This window comes from Hyposmocoma kahamanoa, unplaced genomic scaffold, assembly GCF_003589595.1.
Source record: "Hyposmocoma kahamanoa isolate Upper Pololo Valley unplaced genomic scaffold, ASM358959v1 62, whole genome shotgun sequence".
Classification (NCBI taxonomy): Eukaryota; Metazoa; Arthropoda; class Insecta; order Lepidoptera; family Cosmopterigidae; genus Hyposmocoma; species Hyposmocoma kahamanoa.
In genome coordinates this window covers 3,501,548-3,523,704 of record NW_020653850.1, presented here as the reverse complement: position 1 = coordinate 3,523,704, position 22,157 = coordinate 3,501,548, and the positions used below count along the sequence as shown (strand labels likewise).

Here is a 22,157-nt window from a genome sequence, read left to right as displayed (position 1 = left end):
CGCGCCCTTAAATTTTCTTACCCTAACAGATGCTTTGGATAATAAGTACTTGGTCTTTTAAGCACTCTGTTCCCACAGTGCTAGCCACTTTCGTCTAAAAAATAGCACTATAAAAACGGCTTTTTCTCGCTTTTAAAACGTTATTAATGACGCCATTCAGTTTTATATCATTTTGAAGCTCTATTCAACTCCACAATTTTCTCTCTGGTCACGTTTTAACGACTTTATAAAAATAACTTTGATGTGACTCTTAAATCTTTTGCTTAAATTGTATATCAATAATGAAATTATACATTTATTTTGAATAAGTATATTGAATTAGCTTGTTGGTAGTTCTGTGTACACCACTGTAATAAAAAATTTTCAATTCAGTAGCGAGTACCATAAACAGTAGAATTTTGATTCAGAAAAGAGCCTTGTATTTTTTGAGCCTTATTTTTTTATGTCATGGTTTATGAAATAATAACTAACAGATTAAAGAACAAGAGTAGAAAAATATTAATTAAATAAACAGTCAAATATTACTCGACCCTAAAAGCAAGGTTGACAACATGACGATATTAAAAAAACAGTGACTAGGAACGGTGTTTGCAGTCATCATTTTGTAGAGCCAGTATAAAAAAGAGTGAATGTAAGTACAATTTATAGGCTGACCACACATGATAATGAACAACTACCTCTATGGACACTAGGAAAGATTGTTCATCATCTAAATTTAAATCGAATATTATATTACTGTGGAAAAGTTACGTAGCATCCTCGGTAAAATCTCATAATATTATATTTTAGTAGCAATATGGCTTCTTCAGCAAGAGTTCGTCGAGAGAAATACTGTCACCTTACCTATTTATTCCGTAGCAAGTAGTAATGTAAAGGCACATGAGACTTTTCAACTTATGTCTCAGGGTGACTGGCGCATTGGCAGTGCCCCTCAGATCTTTGTGTTTTAAAGCTCTTAGTAGCACTGCGACTTGTTCGTCCCGTTACTTGGTATCGTAAAAAAAACTGGTCTTTTTATGAACACTGTCGATAGCATCAATAAAACAAACTTGAATAAAATAATTAAGTGCCTCTTCATTTAATTTTTAGAAGCAACTTAACTTTTCTTGGCTTATGCTAATAGCTATAGTCACAAGCAGCCGCCATTAAACCCTCTCGACACACGTCATACAACATATCGATAAAGTTTTTGATTCACGATACGTTTTAAACCTCATAAATAACAATTGGCAAATTTTCAATATCGGCAAGGATCTTATTTAAGAAGCGTATACATATGCCCCTTAAATGAATTTATGACTTTGTGAAGACGACTGTGAAGAAATTTTTAGTTTACTATATTTCCTTATATTTTTATGATTAGCAAATAACGGGACAAACAAGTCGCGCGCCTGATGGTAAGCAACACGCCTACGGAAAGACCTGAGAGTCACTATCACTGCACTAGCCACTTAAAGACAAAGTTGCCAAGTCCCATGTGCTTGTTTCTTCAGTACCCTTAACTTTCAAAATTTCTTTGAATTGGTCTCTCACAGACAATCTGTGGTCCAGTTTGTAAACTCCCAAACAGCACGCTTTTGCTGGACAGTTTTATTAACGTCAACGGCATTTCACCAAAACATACGAACACCAAAAGACTGTTGGTTATGTCGTGCATGACAATTTTGAATTGAGGAGCAAACAGGTCGTCACAAGCCGCGAACCGTTAAGGCATTGTCGCGATGATCGCGTCGCTTGTAATTGATTACGCTTTCGATTTTGCTGAACGAGGTTGTACCAAGTTTAGATAACATTTATGCATAAACTTGGTGGGATTTATATACAGACTCGGTGAACATCATCCAGAGACTAAATGTGTGCTATCCACCATTATCTTGTGCTAGTCTCATCCATGTACGACCCGAAACTTTGACAATGTCATCTACCAGTCTCGCTACAGAACGGCTCACGTTTATACAAACATTTTTTGGCCGCCATTCGGTTGTCGCTTTTCAGTTCATAAAAAGTTGTGAAATATTATAGATTGAGGAAAGATCTTTTTATTTCTTCAAATAACGTATCAAGACACATTTCCCCAACTTCTATCATTCATCTTTTCTCCTGTTCCTTTATTTCCTTCTCACGTATAGAAATGTATTAGATAATATTATTATCATTTATTATTATTGTATGCACATATTAACATTATTTACAATACTATTATTAGATCCCTTTGCATCTCGTTTTTTTCTATCCTAAAGTCGCCTTGAAGAAATCGCAACCAGATCGCCCGCTGCAAAATATCTTATTCTGTCTTATTAACATTAGCGCTGGCGTTGGGTAATGATTTTTTTTTGTTTTGCCAGCAAAAAGACTAGAATCTCTATCGTGTTAGATCCAAATGACCATTTTTTTAAATGCCTTGGGTGCCCTAAGCGTCCTAAGTTATGCTGCTGATTTTCCTTCTCTTCCTTACCTAAAGCCCGGGTAAAGCAAACTAAGTATTACAATCTGTCGCTTTTCCACATTTACTCTCCGGCTTCGTGGTTCAATTACCCTTAAATATACTCCTGGTTTCTTATTTATTCAGCGTTTAAAAGATTTCAATTGATTTATTTCTAAATGACGAGTCAAACGACGTGGGCCAAAAGGTGTGTTACTATAAACAGCTACTTATTTGTTCACAGGTTCCGAAAATGCCCCTACACCCAAAAATTATCAAATAAGGATATCGACGAATTTTACGTCTTTCTAACCACCACGCCTTTCAGAACCAGTCTTTATTACATTAGGCAATACATCTAAGAGAATTGCTCAAAGTTAAGCTCTGAGTTCGTTCACATCATCAATTGAATAATTTATAACTAGAAGGGACCCGTAGCGAAGCAAATTGTCGTTAACCCTTGGCTTTAATTGAAAGTTAATTCACTTTTAACTGCACAAAATGGCCTTATGGTCTTAATCTCAAGGGTCGACTGGTTCATAAAGTAATATATAATATTTACGCTGAAGAAAACGAAAAGGGAGACTTACTACTCGAAATACGTGTCTTCTAAATCTTTGTGAAGACACATGCTTGTGGAAGATGGTGTGAAAACTATATAGAGAATATACATCAGAAATCATCATCAGGTCATAGATTTTGGTCACGTAGTTTTTTGCTTTCATCTTGTCTAACTACAGATAAATAAAACAAAGCACCGAATGTTGTTCAGAATTTTTATATCTAGGTAACCCGTTAATAGTTTTTTTAAGTGGTTAGTAAACTGAAAAAACTTGGAACACAGCCAACACCATGGTACTTGTTAATTAGGTTAAAATTCAACTAACGAAAGAAGTATGTTTATGGAAGAGCGTTTGGACCGTTTATACATTAACAATCATTATTTATAATAGTTAGTTACTTACTGCCGATAAGGATCTACAAAAAAGACGGGTCATTTTTAACGGGAAATTAGTCGCCATGCTTGGACCGCTTGGCGAACACAGAAAAGCAGAAAATTTCCGGTACTTCTGCATATGCATACGGTTTTGAAATTCATATAAATCGAATGTATCCCTAAACAATTGATTTCAACATGAGGCCGTTACGGCAATAATCGGATCTTGGATCGGAGTAAGGCGAAACGCCTTCTAAACTTATTTTCTAAAATACCAGTACCGTTTTATTAGCAGTAAAAGAAAGAGAGACTGAGAAAGTGAGAAAGAGTTCATCTATCTAGGGAAATACTGCCACCATACGTATTGCTGCTGCCGAGCAGTAATATGATCAAGACTGAGTTCCGGTGTTGAATGGTGTTGGTGAACCTACAGGAACATGGGATTTTCAACTTTATGTCCCAAGATGACGGACACGTTGGCAGCACCATTTAGGTCTTTGCTATTAAAACTCAATTTACATCGCCGTGGAATGGAATGGATGTGAATTTTGACAACGAAATCATACATAGCATAATAAACTTTATGTCATTTGTGTAACGTTTCTCGTTATTTACCGACGTATTTGACGACCTCCGTGGTCGAGTGGTTTGTACACCGGTTTTCGTGGTGTCGCTATCTCTGAGGTCCTAGCTTTGATCCCCGGCAGGGTCAATGTAGAAACTTTTCTATATTGCCTCGGTTCTGGGTGTTTGTGGTACCGTCGTTCTTTCCGATTTCCATAACACGAGTGCTTTAGTTACGTACTTTATAAGCAGAGCAACGTATATGATGTTGTCTAATATTTATTTATTGTAATTTTGTTTTTTTTTATAAAAGCAAGTAACGGACGGGATGAACAAGTCGTGCGCCTGGTGGTAAGCGATATACCTACACATAACGGTTGCAGTGCCACTCAGAGCGTTAAATCGCAAAGATCTGAGGGGCACTGCCATTACGCCCGTTACCCTGAGACATAAATTGACAAGTCCCATGTGCCTGTAATTTTACCAACACCGTTACCCTTCAAAAGCGAATCATAGTAATATCACACAGTACTTGCTAACAGCAGGCATAGGCAAGGTGGTAGTACTCCCCTAGAGTCACTCTACTGCCACTAAAATTCTGGTGCACGACTATTTCGTCTTGTTGCTTGCCATCAATAATACCACAAGCTTGTTGAAAACGTGACATCGAAAAACATTCCTAATTTTGAACATTCGATCGATAATACGTGACTCTGCATAACATCTGGTCGAAACTGAACCATGTGCTTTTGTTACCTAATCGATAATTTTGTGGATGTCGGAACCAATTCTGATTACAAGTAAGATAAACTTTGATGTATATTTAGTGTTTTCATTGTACCTACTAATACGAATTCTCTAGGCATTACATAGTTTGTCTTGTACAATGTAAAATAGGATACAAATTTTCATACATGTAAGTACTGTGACACCAGCATAAGGATCTTTCTTTGGGATCTTCATTTTCGCTGAACTTTATAAGTCAGAAACGCTCTGGGGCCCAGTTTGTAAACCGACCTAAAACTCACTCTTATGCAAAACACATATTTTACTGATACCGGCAATATTTACCCAAAGCTAAATGCCGTATGTTTCTCTCAATCAAATATGTGAAGTTGGCTAAAACAAAGCAATCTGGTTTCAATTTTTTTAGATCACAAACACTGCAAATCATCCATTTCGACAATTCAGTAAATTGAAGTCACACACCATCGAGTATATAACCAGAAATAGAGACGAGATAAGGGCCGTATATTCCTGGTAACACATTAGCGTTACAGCTCTTATAAATATCAACTCTCGTTTGCACTAAAATATAGACAGACCAACTACTGACCTGTGTGTACGTCTCCGTATATTCCAAAAAATATTCTGTACTTATTGTAATAGAGATAATATCTCTAACAATGCCGTGCTGTTCTATTCGGTGATGTGGGAAAAACAGCAAAACATCTAATTACAAATCAAACAGAATCACATTTCATCGGTAATTAAATATTAAATATGTAATTTTGTAATTTTCGCCCATTATAGCAAAGCTCAAGTTAACCGGTCGAATTGAAGTGAAACAGTTGACGACACCCGTCAATTGTTTCAAATTCGGGCTAGCCAATCGGAGCGCAGTTGTCACGGTAATGATATGGCAGAATGTTTTCAAACAAATTAAATGACATTACTTCTCTATTTCTGGTTATATATTCGATGTCACACACTAACCTACATACAAAGCTATTTGCATGGGACAAAAACTCGAGTACCATACACGATTCTAAGTGCTCGTATAGTATAGTAAGTACAGTTTCACCTTTGAAGGACGTCTCTCTATCTACAGGCAGCAAAAAATGTACTGTTACATCTTTTATATGTCTCTCATTCAATACTATATGCTAGTACGCAGTTGTGTTAGCTGACAACAGACCTCTTTTCGCTGTTTTCTAAACGTTTTCTTGTTTTAAAGTACATAGATTGCAGGAAACATGTACGTAGAAATTGTTCTTTCCCCGCTTTTCCACTAGTAATCGGTTTTTATCATTAACTAAGACCATATTTATCAATGTTATGTTTACCGGGTGTCGCTTTTACAACAGATTGTAATGAAACGTTTGAAACAAAAATGTTTTTACATAAGTGTTAAATACTAGACCATGCATATCGCGAATATAGAAATGATAAAATGAATTGGTTTTCTGTCAGATTCGATCTATGTAGACACTGTGGTCCAATCCTCGCCCCTGTGACCCAGTGGTCACATTGCCAGTGCAATTCCTTCCACCTGAGAATAAGTTTAGCCATCCAAAAGGAAACGTTGCTGATGGACAGGATACAACAGGCTGTCCTCGTTTAAATGTTATCACTGTTTAAGTATTCTATACAAAATATCCATTTTATTCAATGTCAAGTCAAATACTCGTTATTATACTTTCTGTAGAATAATGTTTTGAACTACAAATGCAAGGCATAATGAAAAGCTTGTATCGGAATTAAATATTATTAACATTTCTATTGTATTCATTCACATTTCCTGCTCATGTAGTTTTTTCTTCATACAAAAATATGTATGACAATTATTGATTGTCTCCTGTTCTCTATACAAAACAGTTTACTCTAAAGATTTCAAAATAAAATCAATTCACGTTGTCACGTTTCACACTATATTATTGTGCTTTTGCTGTGAATAATGTAACGTGAAGACAGAAACGCTCTGCGGCTTTTGTGGCCCACATGCACAATGTAACTGGTAAATGATAACCGGTTATTTCAGAGCATCCTAAAATACCTTTTAATTTATTTAAGCTATATAGAGATTCACACGAAGCGTTACGCTTGCACATTCACATGGCGAACGGTTATGGAGTGGAATTACTTGAAGCCTTTTGAAGCTGAGAGTGAATAAAGATGATTTAGATGTGCATGCTCCATCGGGTGAGATTGCGGTCAAATTCGCATTTATTTTTTAATAAAAACAATATATGTTATATGGAAAAACAGAAATATTACATTTTCTTCTATCTTTATTTAACTATAAAATGACATCAACTGCAGTGGCCTGGGCCCTGAGTCTGCTAATTTTAAATCATCTCAGCTGTGTGTAGATAGAAAATAAATGGCAGGTTTTTGTACGTTTGGTATTCTGCTAAAAGTTAAGAGTTAGTGGCTTATCTATGGCTAGCCATCGAGGTAAATACTATTCAATTGTCATCGCAATTTTTTGGTATTCTGCTTTGCAATGGCGAGTCGATGTCTGCTAATTTATTTGACGTTTCTTTCGATTCGTTTTTATTTACAATTTAAGTGCATAATTCTATGCTTATTTTATGATAAACACATGTGATAATACATTATAAGAAATACATTTAATTTAAAATTTTGCAATTTGAAAGTGACATTGAAATGAGAGGGAACGCGGGGAATCAGATGAATGGTGCATTGCATGCCTTCATGAGCAGCCGGACAGTGCTTAAAAAGGCACGACTGGTTGTGCATGTCCGAGGGGAACACTATTGAGGCTCAACTGCCATTACAGCTAAATTTTAACAGAATAACAAATAGTATCTTGCAATATAATCTCAGTGAAAGAATTCGCCCAGGGAAGCAAGTAAGAGTGTGGTTGTACTCAACTGCCATTACATTTTTTTTGTATTCTGCTATTATATGGCGTCTTTGGCGTAGTCTATTTAATATCGTATACTTATATTTGAAGACTATATTGCTGATGAAACGAATAGTAATTTGCATGGCAGTTTTAGTAAGGCGACATCGATCGTCAGTGATTGATTGTATGCCGTCACTGTCATTCCACTGACAGTATATTGAGATTCAACTACCGTTACCACTAGATTTTAGCAGAGCCACATATATTATTCATAATTGGAATGGAATTACAATGACCAATGGTTTCAACACAATTAACAGACTTGGGGCCCTGGTGCATCGTGCTCAGAATTCTGAAAATTATCCCCCTTTAGATAGATAAAGTTGATTGTTTCACGGTATTATGAAGCCTCAATAGAATGCCACTGTATTGACATAACAAAATAGCATACAATCTCTTACAAAGTATACACATATACAGTCACAAGGTATTAGATTTTCGCAGATCTTATCGTGACGTCACAATACGTGTTGAATATCAATCTTTTTGTTTGAAGGCCAACATCCGGCGAATAAAAACAATTGAACGTCACTTTATCTCTTTGCAATAAAAGGACGAAATGTATTGTCTTACATTCGTTCCTGGTACTATCTTGTTCCTTCGCATGTCCACTAAGTCTTGGCCTTTCAGAGTACGTCTTTCGATATTGTCTAAACTAATATTTGCGTAGGTACATTACACGCATGGACGTTAAATGGAATATCGAAATAAAATTTGAAAACTGGTTTTGCACTTGTATTATTACAACTTACCACATTAATATTCTTCTTTTTTTCCGTATCTTCGGCATACATTACAGTGTTTGCCATCGTGGTGAAAGAATTTACCAATCGGCGTACGGTACTTTCCGATTGTTGCCCAAGTTGCGCCAAACGTACATCAAAGGAATGAAAGCTACGTCGTGCGGGAAGGCTCTTATCGTCTACCACGTCCACCATGCTATAACAAGGCATTTGCAACTTCATTGACTAGCCTTCATATACCTTTCGGGATCCTAACTCCTTTGTTAGCATCAAGTTTTTCAATTACATTGAACCCGCTTTTATTGCTAATGAGTATATTTTAGTTTGCTTCAGCGTATTCATATGCCCCGGAAAATGATGCCATCTATCTAAAAGAGTATCTTGGTCACGTGACCAGGAGCGATAGATACACGCGGATACAGCTGATAATGATGAGCAAAGTGCAGGGAAAGAGAAACGCTGGGCGAAGAAAGAAATCGTGGCTGCGGAACATCCGGAAGTGGACCGGCATTGCCTCCGTCAAACAGAGACAAATACAGGAATCTGACGGCCAACCTTTAAGATTGAAGAGGCACTCTAGGAAGAAAAATATTTTTGTTATCGTCAATAGGTCTATGGATCGCAATATGCAATGTCTACCAATTTTCATAAAATTACAAACCTCAACCAGATCGATGATATCCTTAAAAAATCAAAACTACGGAATAGATGAATGTCTATAAAATTAATAAAGGAAACGAAGAAGGTTGATTCAATAGGGTCGCAACAGGTGAACATATACCCAAGTATAGCAACTATTGTTTGCTTTGCTGTCCGAGCTCGTCATAAAATGGTCTTTAGTGTGAGTTCTGTTCTGCGGAACACATGTAACTTCCTTTACTTTGTTTGTTTCCACCGCACATGTTATGTTCGTTAGCATCGGATCATTATCATTATTATCGTTTTCACGCTTAGATCAACTTCAAACTGATACCTACATTGCATATGACTCAAGACTGATCTCAGATCTGGACTACAGTACACTTAAATTATATTAAGTACGGTAAATGCACTCCCACCGAATCTCTAAATAAGGAATAAATCCTGACACTATAAACTTCTACAGCTTTTCTAATAAACAGCGTTAAGGTGACTGACAGTAAAAATGTAAACTAACCATTCATGAACAAAAGCATTATTCGAACAGATTTTTTCTGAAAACGCAGATGGCAAAAGGTCAGCAAACAGTGAACCCTCGAAGGGACGGTCGGCAAAAAAGAGCCGTAAAACCCGAACCGCATCTACTGGAAGTTATTGGACACAACTGCATAGCGATAGCATAACCACAACCATTCATAACGATGAGGAAACGAGACAAACTGGTGAATAGGAGAAAACGTCTGCGTGTTTGAGAGAGTGAGGGAGATTGCATTCCTAAAACGACAAGCACAATGTCGGATCCGCGCGGATCGAGGGACCGACTCGCGCGCCGTTCACTACCTCGCGCGCTCCGCCACCGCACGGCCGCGCCACTCCCGCGCACCTAACATCCACATTCACAAAAACTCGTTCAACATCCGTTCTCGTGACCACCGATAATAAAATTTTGACAATATTGTAACCTTTATTCTGACAATTGGTGCCGGTTATGTCAATTCTTTACGCTAGCCAGTATTGTGATCTTCTACGGATAGACATCCTTTGGTGAAGTGTGTTTTCGTTTGTGGATTGAGTGCATCAGACTGTAAAGGAGAAGAATCCGAGGATACTTTCACTGGACTGAAAGTCGCTCAACATTCTTTCGGATTACTTCTTTGGCCCATTTTCAAACTAAAAACAGGTAATGAAGACAATTTTAATAATACTGTTACGTTGGGTAAGTATGCAATTATTAGATACCGTGATTTAAGCAACAGGACAAATGTTTTTGCAGAAGAATCAAAGCGTAGTAAAAATCGTCATGTGGATTTACAGATTGACATTGTAAACGCGCATGTAGACGTTATCATATAGCATCACGATAAGTTGCGATGTTGCGGATCATTTATTTGTTCTCACAACACTTGTGATAAAAATCTGACATTATCAGATTAAAACGTATTTTATTATGAAATAACATCACCAATAAAAACAACTTATCGCGCAAAAATTGTCGTTAACGATTCAAGAATTCTTGGAGACGTAAACAGAGACCAAGATTCAATAGATAATTATTTCTGTGTGATTGACTGTCTTTCACGGTGGATTACCTGTCTTTTATGTTCATAGTAATTACGAAATTACTTATCATGAATCACAATTTTCATACAAAAGCATAAGTCTTTACAAAATCTTTAGTATTCACAGATATTGACTGAGCAGAAAAACAAAATTAGAGAGATATAGATTTTTCTAAATGCGGTCCACCACAAAACTTTTCTCAGAGGTATTATCTTCATCGATTAAGTGAAAACTGCGGCTTGGTTTGTGGTCTTCAATAACTTTGTATGCGTTATTACTTTTAACCACTAACTTAGTAATATAAATTAATGCCCTAAGCCAGTTATAATTCTTGTCATGAAAATTATGTTCATTATAAAAGTCAGTTATATCCAAAACAGTGGTTTCATACTGCTATTCCCACAACAGCATAGTGCATTAAATAACTTCTTGATGTTAAAGCAATGGCCTACTTTTTGTCAGAACTTACCGTCTTCCGATAACTTCACAAAAAACATAACTGTGCGCATGAGTACTTTACTCCGTCACATGCTTCCTATGATTGATGAGAAATACGATGAATGACGAATATTTAAAAAGGAAAATAGAGAAAATATTCAAACGCTAATGTTCTGTAGTGTACCACAAGAAGAAAGAGATAAACCAAAGAAGATTGTACTACAAGTACCATAGTAGATCTACCTTCCTTAAATACAGCAATGCATATTATTGTAGGGCAATGCTTTTAAATTTAGTTAAACCACCATTTAAAAAGAAATTGTAGAATTAAAAAACCAATTTTAATCATGTACAGAAAAAATTACTTAAAAATATAAACAAAATTCTTATTAAATACGAAACGTACTTGAGAAACATGCCTTATGAAGCCTTTTGCATTTTGTAAAGAAACTAATTGAACTATAAACAAAACAATGTGCAAGAATGTAGTAAGAATATATGAATAATCACTAAAATTTCATTATTACCAGTCAATCATAGTTACGCGACGAAAGCAGCCAGTGCCTTGAACGGACGTTACAAATCATTGGGTACATTATGGTTAATAAGCAATACAGGTAGTAGGTTTGATGAGGTTTGTGCTATACGTAAGTATACTATTTTTTATACGATTCAACTTTTATGATATTCCGAAAGTAGGAATATAAATTTTTCCCCTCTCCTTGATGCGATCTCCGACTTTTGCATTTTGATTCATATTTTGCAGTCTTGTTTAGTGGAGTCTGATTTTCTAATCAATCTGACATAAGCTTCTTCTTCTTCTTATTTATAATCTAGATTCTTATCGGTGGAGTAGCGGGAGAGCTCCTTGCGAAAGAGTTCGTCCAGGGAAGTACTGCCACCACTATTTCTGCCCCAAGCAGTAATGTGAGCATTACTGCGTATCGGTTTACAAGGGTAAGGAGGTTGGTGAAATTACAGGCACATGGGACTAATATGTCAGTGGAAATACCCCTTTAGATCTTTGCAATTTAGAGCTCCGAGTGGCAGCGCAACTGCTATGGACAGGCGTGTCGCTTGAGGGCGTTCCCACTATGTCGTGACGACAGATTGTCGTGCAGTTTACAGTGTCGTGACTTGTATATTTAAATGAAGTTCTTCACATATAGCACGACACGATTAACTGTCGTTCACGATTTTTTGTCGTTACAATGACAAACTGTCGTCACAGTGGGAACAGCTAGAACGACAGTCGTCAGACGATAAAAAACGCCACGACAAAAACGTGACGATAGATTGTCGCAGCTCCTATTGTCGTCACGTTTTATTTAACGCTGTCCGCACGTAATCTGCTCCCTTGCCTCCCCTCTCGTACCCCGCGCCCTCTGCTCGCTTTGCAATGGAAACAGCTAGTCACGACAGTCGTTCAACGATAAAAAATCGTCCACGACAGATAGTCGTGATATGGGAACTGGCTAAACACGACAGTCGTCCAGCGATAATAAAACGCGACGACATAGTGGGAACGCGCCGTGACTTGTTCGTCCCTTCACTTGGTGTCACGAAAAAAATCGTCAAGAATAACGACACGACCTAAACTAACACAAAAATAGTGTCACCCATTATGCAAGCTCTACATCATAAATAGGTTACAATTTACGCACATTAAATTCACTTCACATGAATCATCTGAAATTTACGTTAATTCTAATATTTCATAGTCAAATCGAGACATTCCAATACGAAATTAATAAAACGTAAATTTTCCTGGAAGGAAACTAATACTTAAATTTGTTACTTGTAATGTAATACGGATCTATCGGAAAGGTATTTACGACTAGGGCAAAGGTAAGGATTTATACAGCATAGCGTAGGATTTATATAACGTCAAATAATTTTGCTCCTCAGTGAAACACTGTACTTTTCATTCTTCCTTCGTGGATAATTAATAAACATACTTAAGCACAGATGTCAAGCTAAGCCAGTTCTATATTCAAACAATCTTTTCCAAATTTAGTCGCGATGTGTTGTCAAAATATTCGAATCGAAATTCATTTTCGAAATTTAAATAATGTGAAAGGTTTATCATCCAGTTAGTACCTCTACAGCTACCAGTCATAGATTTCTCATAGATGGCGCTACGACTAGAAAGTCGTTGAAAAACCAAATACAAAGACATGACGCTAGCACATAGAAAAATTCGTGAGGTCCGCTGGTTTGTTCCGCGGCTTAGTTGGTATAGCGTCTGGCACGGTAAGCTAGAAGACGTCGGTTCGAATCGAGGGAATTTTTTCTGAGTGTCGATCTTTGTATTAATAATTCTAACAAACTAGTGGAGTAATTTCACAAAAAAATAATTTAATATCAATTCAATAAAAATTTAAAATAATGTCTTTTTTTTTTCTTTATTTTAGTCCTGCGCAGGAAGCCATGTTGTATCAACAATTAGAAAGTACACTATAATTGTCATTCTCTCCGTCCCTTCGTTATAATTGATGAAAGATACATAAAGGACTGCTGTCACTAATATCACCAAGCAGTTCTATTTTCAAACAATCTCATTTGTTGGGCGCGCTGTCAAATTTTTTTTAAAATTTAAATGTGATTATTCCATACATAATAAAAAAGATTTTACTCCTCCTCAGGTAACCATTTTGTGTCAACAATGAGAAAGTGCCTACATACTTGAACGCATTTCTTTATACCAAGGAATTAAAATTATATTGCTCGAAGAGTTAATAGTTCTGGTCATAAAAGTATGTTTATTATAAAAGTTAATGATCGCTATAACGGACGTTTTACTAGCTGGGCATTTAGTACCGTATTAATTTATTATTATAAGATCCTCCATCCTATTCTATGTAATACTGCACGGTAAAGGTCTCCACTAAGGATAGGGCTTAGGGTACAAACTTGGTATGAGCCAAAAAACAGATCGCACATCTTCTGAAGAATTCTTAGCGCTGTCTCGGGAATTCTCGGAGCGACCATCTTGTATCTAATGTATATGTTACATAATTGATTTACAGTATATTATACTTTACATAAAATACATTATATTATACTATGTACAATTTCGTTACAAAATTCCCTTCCGCGGCACATCAAGCTACACATTGACGTATCTTGTTCCGTTGCACTGGAGGCGATTTTCGAACAAAAATGTGTAGTCTGATGCGCCATTGTCCGTACTACATTATGTTTTCCCAATTTACTTATTATATAACAAAAAATATTATATTATTGAAAGTATACTATTTAATAGTTCTATACGAAAGTAAAGGTTTTTTCCGTAAGCATCATAAAATAAAATATTGTAGTTTAATGTACTTGATAATATATTATTTACCAACAATAAAATTAAGTTTTCATTTTTCATCACCAAATTATTTGTACTACACAAATGTAATTTTGAAATGCATCCTTTATTCTTACCTATTGTATTAGTACTTTATTTTTCCTATTGTAGTTTTATGTCGTTTTCTTTAGGCTATTAACATAATCAGCATAAAAGTGCAGTGTGCTTTGACTTTTTTTGCAAACATAAGTCAAATTACCAACAATGATGATGATGTGACGTTTTAATGGAAACCTTGCATTAATGTTTAGGTTGTACATTCTTTATTAGTACATGTATTTATGGTGCGGACGCTACATCGAAACCAGAGCGAAGCATAGGATTCAAAATAGGGATAATTTTGCCCCTTAATAACAAACCATACTTTTAATTCCGCCCTTCTTGGATAATAAATTAAAGAACGCACTAACGCCACCCAGTTCCATTTTCAAACAATCTTTTTTTTTTCATTTTAATCACGCTGTTGTCAAATCCTCTTCCTTATCCATTGATCCCTCATTGTCAAGTGCAAGTTCACCTTCTATGGTACTTCTCCATTTCCCTTTGTATTCCCCTGGGTGAAGTGCATTGACCGGTACTTTTAAATTTCCAGCTACCTGCTACACCATCTTTATTACTTCGTCATCTTGGTCGTTTACCCATGATAATAAGCTTCTCGATATTGTCAGCACTTCGACGTGCAATGTGGTCAAAGTATTGTAGAATACGGAGCAGACAGATTGAAAAACAATCTTTTGTGATTTTCCAGCTGTAATTTCTTTAATACGAATGTATTCGTCCAATAACACCTGAACAGGCGATGCTAACACCACATTTCCAATGCTTCGTCTTTTCACCTGTCACCGTAACCATCCAGGCTTCCGAACCTTACAACAACGTGAATATTTGTTCTGTTTCTGTCTGTCCATATCTTTGCTAGTCTTCGCTAGTTTTGGCCATACCAATACGTCATTGTATTTTAGGTTCACTATTTCCTTTGATGACTGGCCGTGATCGCAAACGAGGTACAAAACTCATCTACCGTCTTGTATTCAATGAGTGCATCTGAGCATTGGAGGTAAATTTAACGGAAGCGAAACGGTGTTGTCAAATTCAAAATTCATGCTCCAAATTTCAATGTCATTACTCGCCAGGAAATAAAAACACACAACTACTTCCTTTTAAAAGATATTCAAACGTAATAAATACACAAAACGAACGCGACCAATTGCTTTCGATTACCACACAAACTTCACTATGTCAACGGAAGTGAGAGCTTCGGTCACCGTTTCGTCAACCAAACTAACCGATATTGTTATCAGCCTAGTAAATCTTGTTTGATGGCAAATAGGAACGTTTTTACAAATTCAACATTGTATTCTTTCAGATATAGCCGACTTGGTGTTTTCTGTTTTATAACTTTAGACAGTAAAATACCGTTTTGTCGGAAAAAACAATAATTGGCATGAAACATAAGGAAAATCATCACTCATAGTTGTATAGATTATAATGTGTACTATAATATGATCTTCATACTATGACCTGTCACGTATGCCGTTGTAATAAGGTATGATTTCAGCACAATCCCTATTCTTCATCTGACTATGCTTACGTCAAATGTTAGCATAATGTTCCATTAAGTCACGTACGTATTCACAATAAGGCTAGAGATTTATTTAAAAATTTGCACTTCAATATCTATAATCTGGCTGCGGTTTCCTTATTTGGCTTGCCTTTTAAAATTTTACAACAGAAATCTCTTACGTATGTTAAAATATTATGCTTTTAGATTTTTTATGACATCGCAAAAGTATTATATATTCAGGTCTATCTATATAGTATGTCGATTACTATTCGAAAGCCCTTGTTTCGGTCTTAGTGATTTAACAAATAACAGCGCCCTTTAGATCGTTGTCACCTTTCTAATATTCCGATATAAGCTTATATTTATTATCAATTATGTAAATAACTTGTCGTATATTTACTATTGCATGAGTTATGTTAATTAACATTTCCTTATTATTATCATTAGCCTTTTGGCCTTTTGATAAAGATGCTTTTGACATTACATTGATTACTCCTGGATGGAGCTTTGTACGTAGCACATGCTTTTCTGTGCAATACTATATTGTTTATGTAAAGTTTTTACATGCCAAGTTCAAAGAAATTTGTTGCAGTAACTATATATGTTTATCTTAATTGAAATTCATATTAATTGCATCATCACTATTTACTTTACCATTTATGACGAACATTTTCTTTGAGTTTACTTTGCACCTACACCGTTATGCTAACAGAATTTGTCATAACCGGAATCCCTTTCAAAAATTTCAACACATTGATTTCAAGTAACCAGTGATTCACAATGTTTGTATAATCATTGCTTGCATTGCTTTGATTTTCAATAATGCATCGAAATGATCCTTCTTTTTATTATCAATACATTCTTTCATATTTTTTGTTACATCAGTTATTTTATATTGCAGTGTGTTCAATTAATAGCTGTTTGTATTGAACAACAATACGATCAAGTTCGTAATTTACGTGTGCCACCCACCAATTGTATTTATTGTCATTGGAATGCAAATCACTTTTCTATCAATACGCTCTGCACATTATCAGCCGTATTGAAATTTATGACTGTTATAATGTTAAAGGTTAGAACGAACAGATGTCTGTAAAAACATATGATCTGACATCCCAGCTCTTTTACAAATTATTGGTGTCTTTAACCGAACATCTCCATTTCAATCAACTTAATTTAATTAGTTTTCGTCAAATGACCACTCAACATCAAACGCACCTTATAGTACATTTTCTTTTAATCTTACATTGTAAAGCATTTCAACATCGTTACGCTTTTCATTTTATAACCCCTAATGCACAATAATCCCATCTAAAAATAACACAGGGAGTTGGTTCAGGAAACGTCAGTCTTTCATGTGAGAGAACATTTTTATCTTTCAACGAGCTTTGCTTCGTAAATCTTTCAGCTATTGAGTGAAGTAGATTACATTACACATACAATTCATTTTATGCGGTTGACAATTGGAAAGATTTTGCTCGCGCGCTTGTTGACTACTTGGGTTTGTACATTGATCCAAACACAAATTTTTATTTGGATTTTGAGCAAATAATTTAACCAATACTCAAAATTATTTAGTTAAGAAACGAATCAAAGGAATAAAACATGATATAATTGTAAATCCACAGATTCTTGAATGGATTTAATTGGTCCCCGAAGCAAGGTATCCAAAGGTTAGCAGCGTTCTCTTTTTGTAGGGTTGCGTTATGTTGTGCTTCAGGTAGCTAGCATATTTGTAACTTTTGACAATATTTGACTTATTGACGTAAATGAAGCTACTCTTTCGGATATAAATCGCAGACATTTGTTTTTCAAACAACCCAAAAGTTTCAATCTCTTCACAGCTGACAGTCACAACTACGGAACCTGTAAAGGACCCGAAACTTAGGTTTAGGATTTGAATCCGAATAAGTAGTTTTATTTCTTATATTTGACTTAATTAAGAAATAGTTTTTAACTACTTTAGCATCATCATCATTTTGCTATTTAATTTAAAATCTAAGTATATCCTACAACAACTTTTTTCCAAATGAATTGATAAGTTGGTTTAAAGTCAGGAACCAAATATTTTTTCTTAGTTCCCACATGTTACCGTTAACGTGGTGTAAAAACTGTCACTTAAACAAAATGAAGATGGTAGTGTCAAGTAGGTGTTGAATTTCATCGCTCGTGATTCATGCATTAGATTGAATCGGTTTAAACTTTCTTCCTCCTTCTTGACTCATGATGACAGTCAAATGAAGTTAAGGTTCAAGACGGATCGTTTCCTCTGAACTATAGTTATTTGGCAGATGACACTCGATGTTTTTGGTAACATTTTAAATATCATTTTCAAAAAACACTACCTGATTATTAATCCAAAAGAATCTGAAGATAATTAATTAACCAACTTCAAAGTAAGGAGGAGGTTCTTAATTTGACTGTATTTTTTTTCTATGTATGTTACGCCGTTACTCCGACTTTTGTGAACCGATTTCCATGATTCTTTTTTGTTGCAAAGAAGATACCTCATTAGTAGTCCCATTTAAGTTTAAAAAACATTCCACCTCTAAGTGTAGTAAATTAGGGGATGAATCCAGGTTACACATTCCGTTAACCGATTTCAATAAATCAAATAGATATAATTCTATTAACTTTTGAAATCGTTTTGTTTTTTTGCAAAAAAAGGTATAAATATTTAATGAAACATTACGGTTTCTGTCTTCAACATAGTGGTAATCGTTTTTAGCATTTGCAATTTCCAGCATTATTATAATTCAGTTAACGTTCTCACTTCCTCTGAGAAAGTAATGGTTTGTTATTCGTAAGTAACGCAACCTACATTTAGAAATCTTCGATTAAAATGCGTGGCGAAACAAAGCACTTGTGTTTTACACCAATAGTGTAATACTGTACCTTATCTAACTTTAAGCACCTAATTTAGGAGTTCTTGCTAACGTTTAAGATTTATCATATCTTCCAGTGTGTGGTACAGAAAGCTACTTAAATCCAGGAGATAGGCAGTGTCAGTTTTCTCACATATTACATTACTGGCTTTAATTTGTTCCGGAAGCCGAGCATAAAGATCATGCTCATTTTTCTAAAGGTATTTATCATGTGGAATATTAAAATTATGTTTGATGTTATTTTATGTCGTCATAAGTAAGTTCAAAGAAATATTACTTAATAAATTAGAATAAAACTCACGCAATAACTATTACACAACGAATGTTTAATAAAACACGAAGATTATCGAGATTTTAATAGATTACAGAACATTATTCTAATAAAGTCAAAAATGGCCGCCATTCACGTATTCCAGTATAATGTAAAGTTCAAGACCGATGCGTCAGACATTGTAGGAGTTATGCCGTTTGTTTTTGTAAAACAACTACTTGATTACGATAATTAGTTAAACCTCCATTGTTTAAATTGTCAAAATAAAATGTATTGTGTATGAATATTAATCTTTCGTGTAAATAGACACAGTGTCCTTCTAAATAAATACTTACAACACGTTATCTTCTGATGCAACCAAGTAAAGAAAGAAAGAAAATTTTTATTCAGTATCATTAATTTTAAATTGTACTTACAAAATAAACAAAAATAAATTAAAACTAAAATAAAGATACTGCATGGGCACCACTCAGCATATGCCGTGCTGAGAACAGACATGGCGCTGGTATTATGTGGAGCCCATGGAGTGCGTCACAAGCGCACCAAACAAACAACACACACGAGACACTGACATTTTTATGTACGCAATGAAATACACACAATTAACAAATACTGTGTTATGTAATGACTAAACAATAAAAATGTGAGATGCTTACCTAAATTTATGTGTCGTATTCATAATTTATGACATATTCATAATTTATAAATATAATTTTTATGTAAGTAAATACCATGAATTTTTTTATTCAAATATCTAATTCAAATGTATAAGTGATGGCATAACGTACCGTTTATCTGGAAACTGAAACTTTTGGACTAAATTCGCTTATATTAAACCAAACAACGTTTCGGGTTTATTTATAGGTCCCATTACCACAAAAAAAAAAATATACGCGATTTTAGATTACCCTGTTACAAATGTAACTTAGACATTGACTACAAAAAGTTAATTACGTAATTCGATTCAAAATTCTACATTTGTTGAGATGTAATAATTCGTTTTATAATGACTAATATGTGCTATATTGGATAAAAAAATAATCAACAAAACATAATTTTTATGGCAGAAAGTTAATTGATAAATAATTATAACTGTGAATGTACTTAGATGTCAAAATAAATAAAAACTGCATTTCACCGATAATTTGTGTAACTTCAAACTGTGCTGTATGGTCCAAATATAGTTGCCAATAAACGAGGAAAAAAAAGAGAAAATATGTACAATACATGGCAACGGTTTTAAGTTATATACCTATGTAAATTTAAAAATTAGGACACAACATTTCAGAATTAGATCCAAAAGAATTTTTGTATGTTGTGAATGGGTCATAAAAGTGAAACCACACAAAATGCAAGTTACAATGTTTCATTATTATGGCAGTTCCCCGTAAGCGTTGTAAATTGATACATCAATACCATAATTCAATATCCCCCCTTGCGTTATGGACAAAAATAAAGTGTTTCGTGCGACGGACACGTAAATCAAAGATTACTATGCAATTACAGTTTGTAATAGTTTGAGGTAGGGTTGACCATAATTTAGTAAAACTAATGTGGATTCGTACACAGAAGAGTTTAAATAATAAATGAAAAGAGCATCCTTCCCCATCTATTAAAAATGTATTAAACAATTTAAAGATATTGTTTTATTGTTGTACTGTCACAGTACAGTTTTTATGGACTAAATATTATATTCATTTCCTTGTTGTAAAAGAAAACTCATGCTGTTCCTAAACTTTTGACAAGTCTGTATGGCTTTATGCCAAAGCCATTAAAACTCTACAAAAAAAGAACTTTTGACAGCTGTTAAACGAAATTTAAAAAAAACTAAGTGTAGAATGACATTCGATGGTGATTGAGTTTTTTGGCACGTTGTTAGAACTATTCTATGAATATATTATCTTTACACCTTTTCTGTATAGCTAACTATTCGCTCTATCTCATCCTCTGTACAGTATATTTCAAAATATGCCCATTAATATTTAATTCATTCATTCTGTAGAATAGAGCTGTACTTTACCTTATAGACTGTCTTTTATAAAGACGGACTAAAATGACATTTGCAGGGTAGCCAGTTTTCATAAAATTTTAACCAGTAATGTAGTTGTTGTCGACAGTTTTATCGATAGATTGTGAAAGAAAGTAAAATTTTGCCAAAAACATCTGAATGGTGAATGTTACGACATTGTAATAATTACTAATTGCGTTATTGTTTCTTCACTCTTATTTTGACAATTGGCTATACGTATCCAAATCAATTCTTTCTATCTGACAAGAACAGGCGGATTTGATTAACCAAACTGAATTAAAATGAAAATGTTTAAAATATGACTCCTTTTTGTATTTTTAGCCGACTTCAAAAACGAGTTTCTCAATTCGACTGTATGTTTTTTTGCATGTATGTTACGCGATAACTCCGGTATTTGTGCACCGAAATTTCATGATTCTTTTTTTGTTGGAAAGAGGGTACCTCCATAGTAGTCCCATTTAATTTTGAAGAAAATCATCCACCTCTAAGAGTAAAAACACGCATGAAAATTTATTTTTGCAAACAGCGCCTACATTTTATTATAAGGAGCAGTTATTTTAATTGTTGATTTTGCTATTCTCTAATTCAAGGCGTTTTTCTCTCTCAATATACTTTGAGCAGTGATAGCTTTATTACAACAAGATTGTGACATTGTAATAATTCAGCCTTGTTCTAATTGTTGCCATTATGTGAGAGTACATATTGGTAATTAATGGAATGGTAGTTTTATTCTACTACTCCGCTGGCTCAGCGACCCAAAATGTGTTCCGGCCGACGACACGTGATGATGCCACTTTCTTCAGTTCTGTACAATCTCTCGCCAATTGATGGCTTGTAGTTCGCGCAGGTCCGACTCCACGGCGCCGCTACAGCGATACTGGGACGACCAAACAGTCTTCGTCCAGTAGATCGACCCAGAGGCTCTCTTCACGTTCCGATCCTCTCTCATCCTTTCTAAATGGCCGAGCCAGTCTGTGCTGGGCGACAAGCTCTTCTATTTCAGCGATAGCGCGGACTCTCCAGCTACCGTTCTCCAGTTGGACTGGCCTTAATATTTTCCTGAGAACCTTTCTCTTAGTCACCACTAGTTTGTTT

The 22,157-nt window shown here is 35.1% G+C and overlaps 1 protein-coding gene across 2 annotated transcripts in view; it reads left to right on the top strand.

Moving 5' to 3' along the window:
* LOC113229384 overlaps positions 1 to 22,157 on the top strand; it is a 149,274-nt gene that overhangs the window by 82,272 nt on the left and 44,845 nt on the right. Inside the window, exon 1 of one of the 2 annotated variants that reach the window (XM_026462954.1) lies at positions 9,790 to 10,137. The exons of the other annotated variant lie outside the window; for it this stretch is intronic. The gene's annotated coding sequence lies outside the window, so the exon portion shown is untranslated. Of the gene's footprint in view, positions 1 to 9,789; positions 10,138 to 22,157 lie in introns of those variants that run through there. 2 annotated transcript variants of the gene reach the window in all.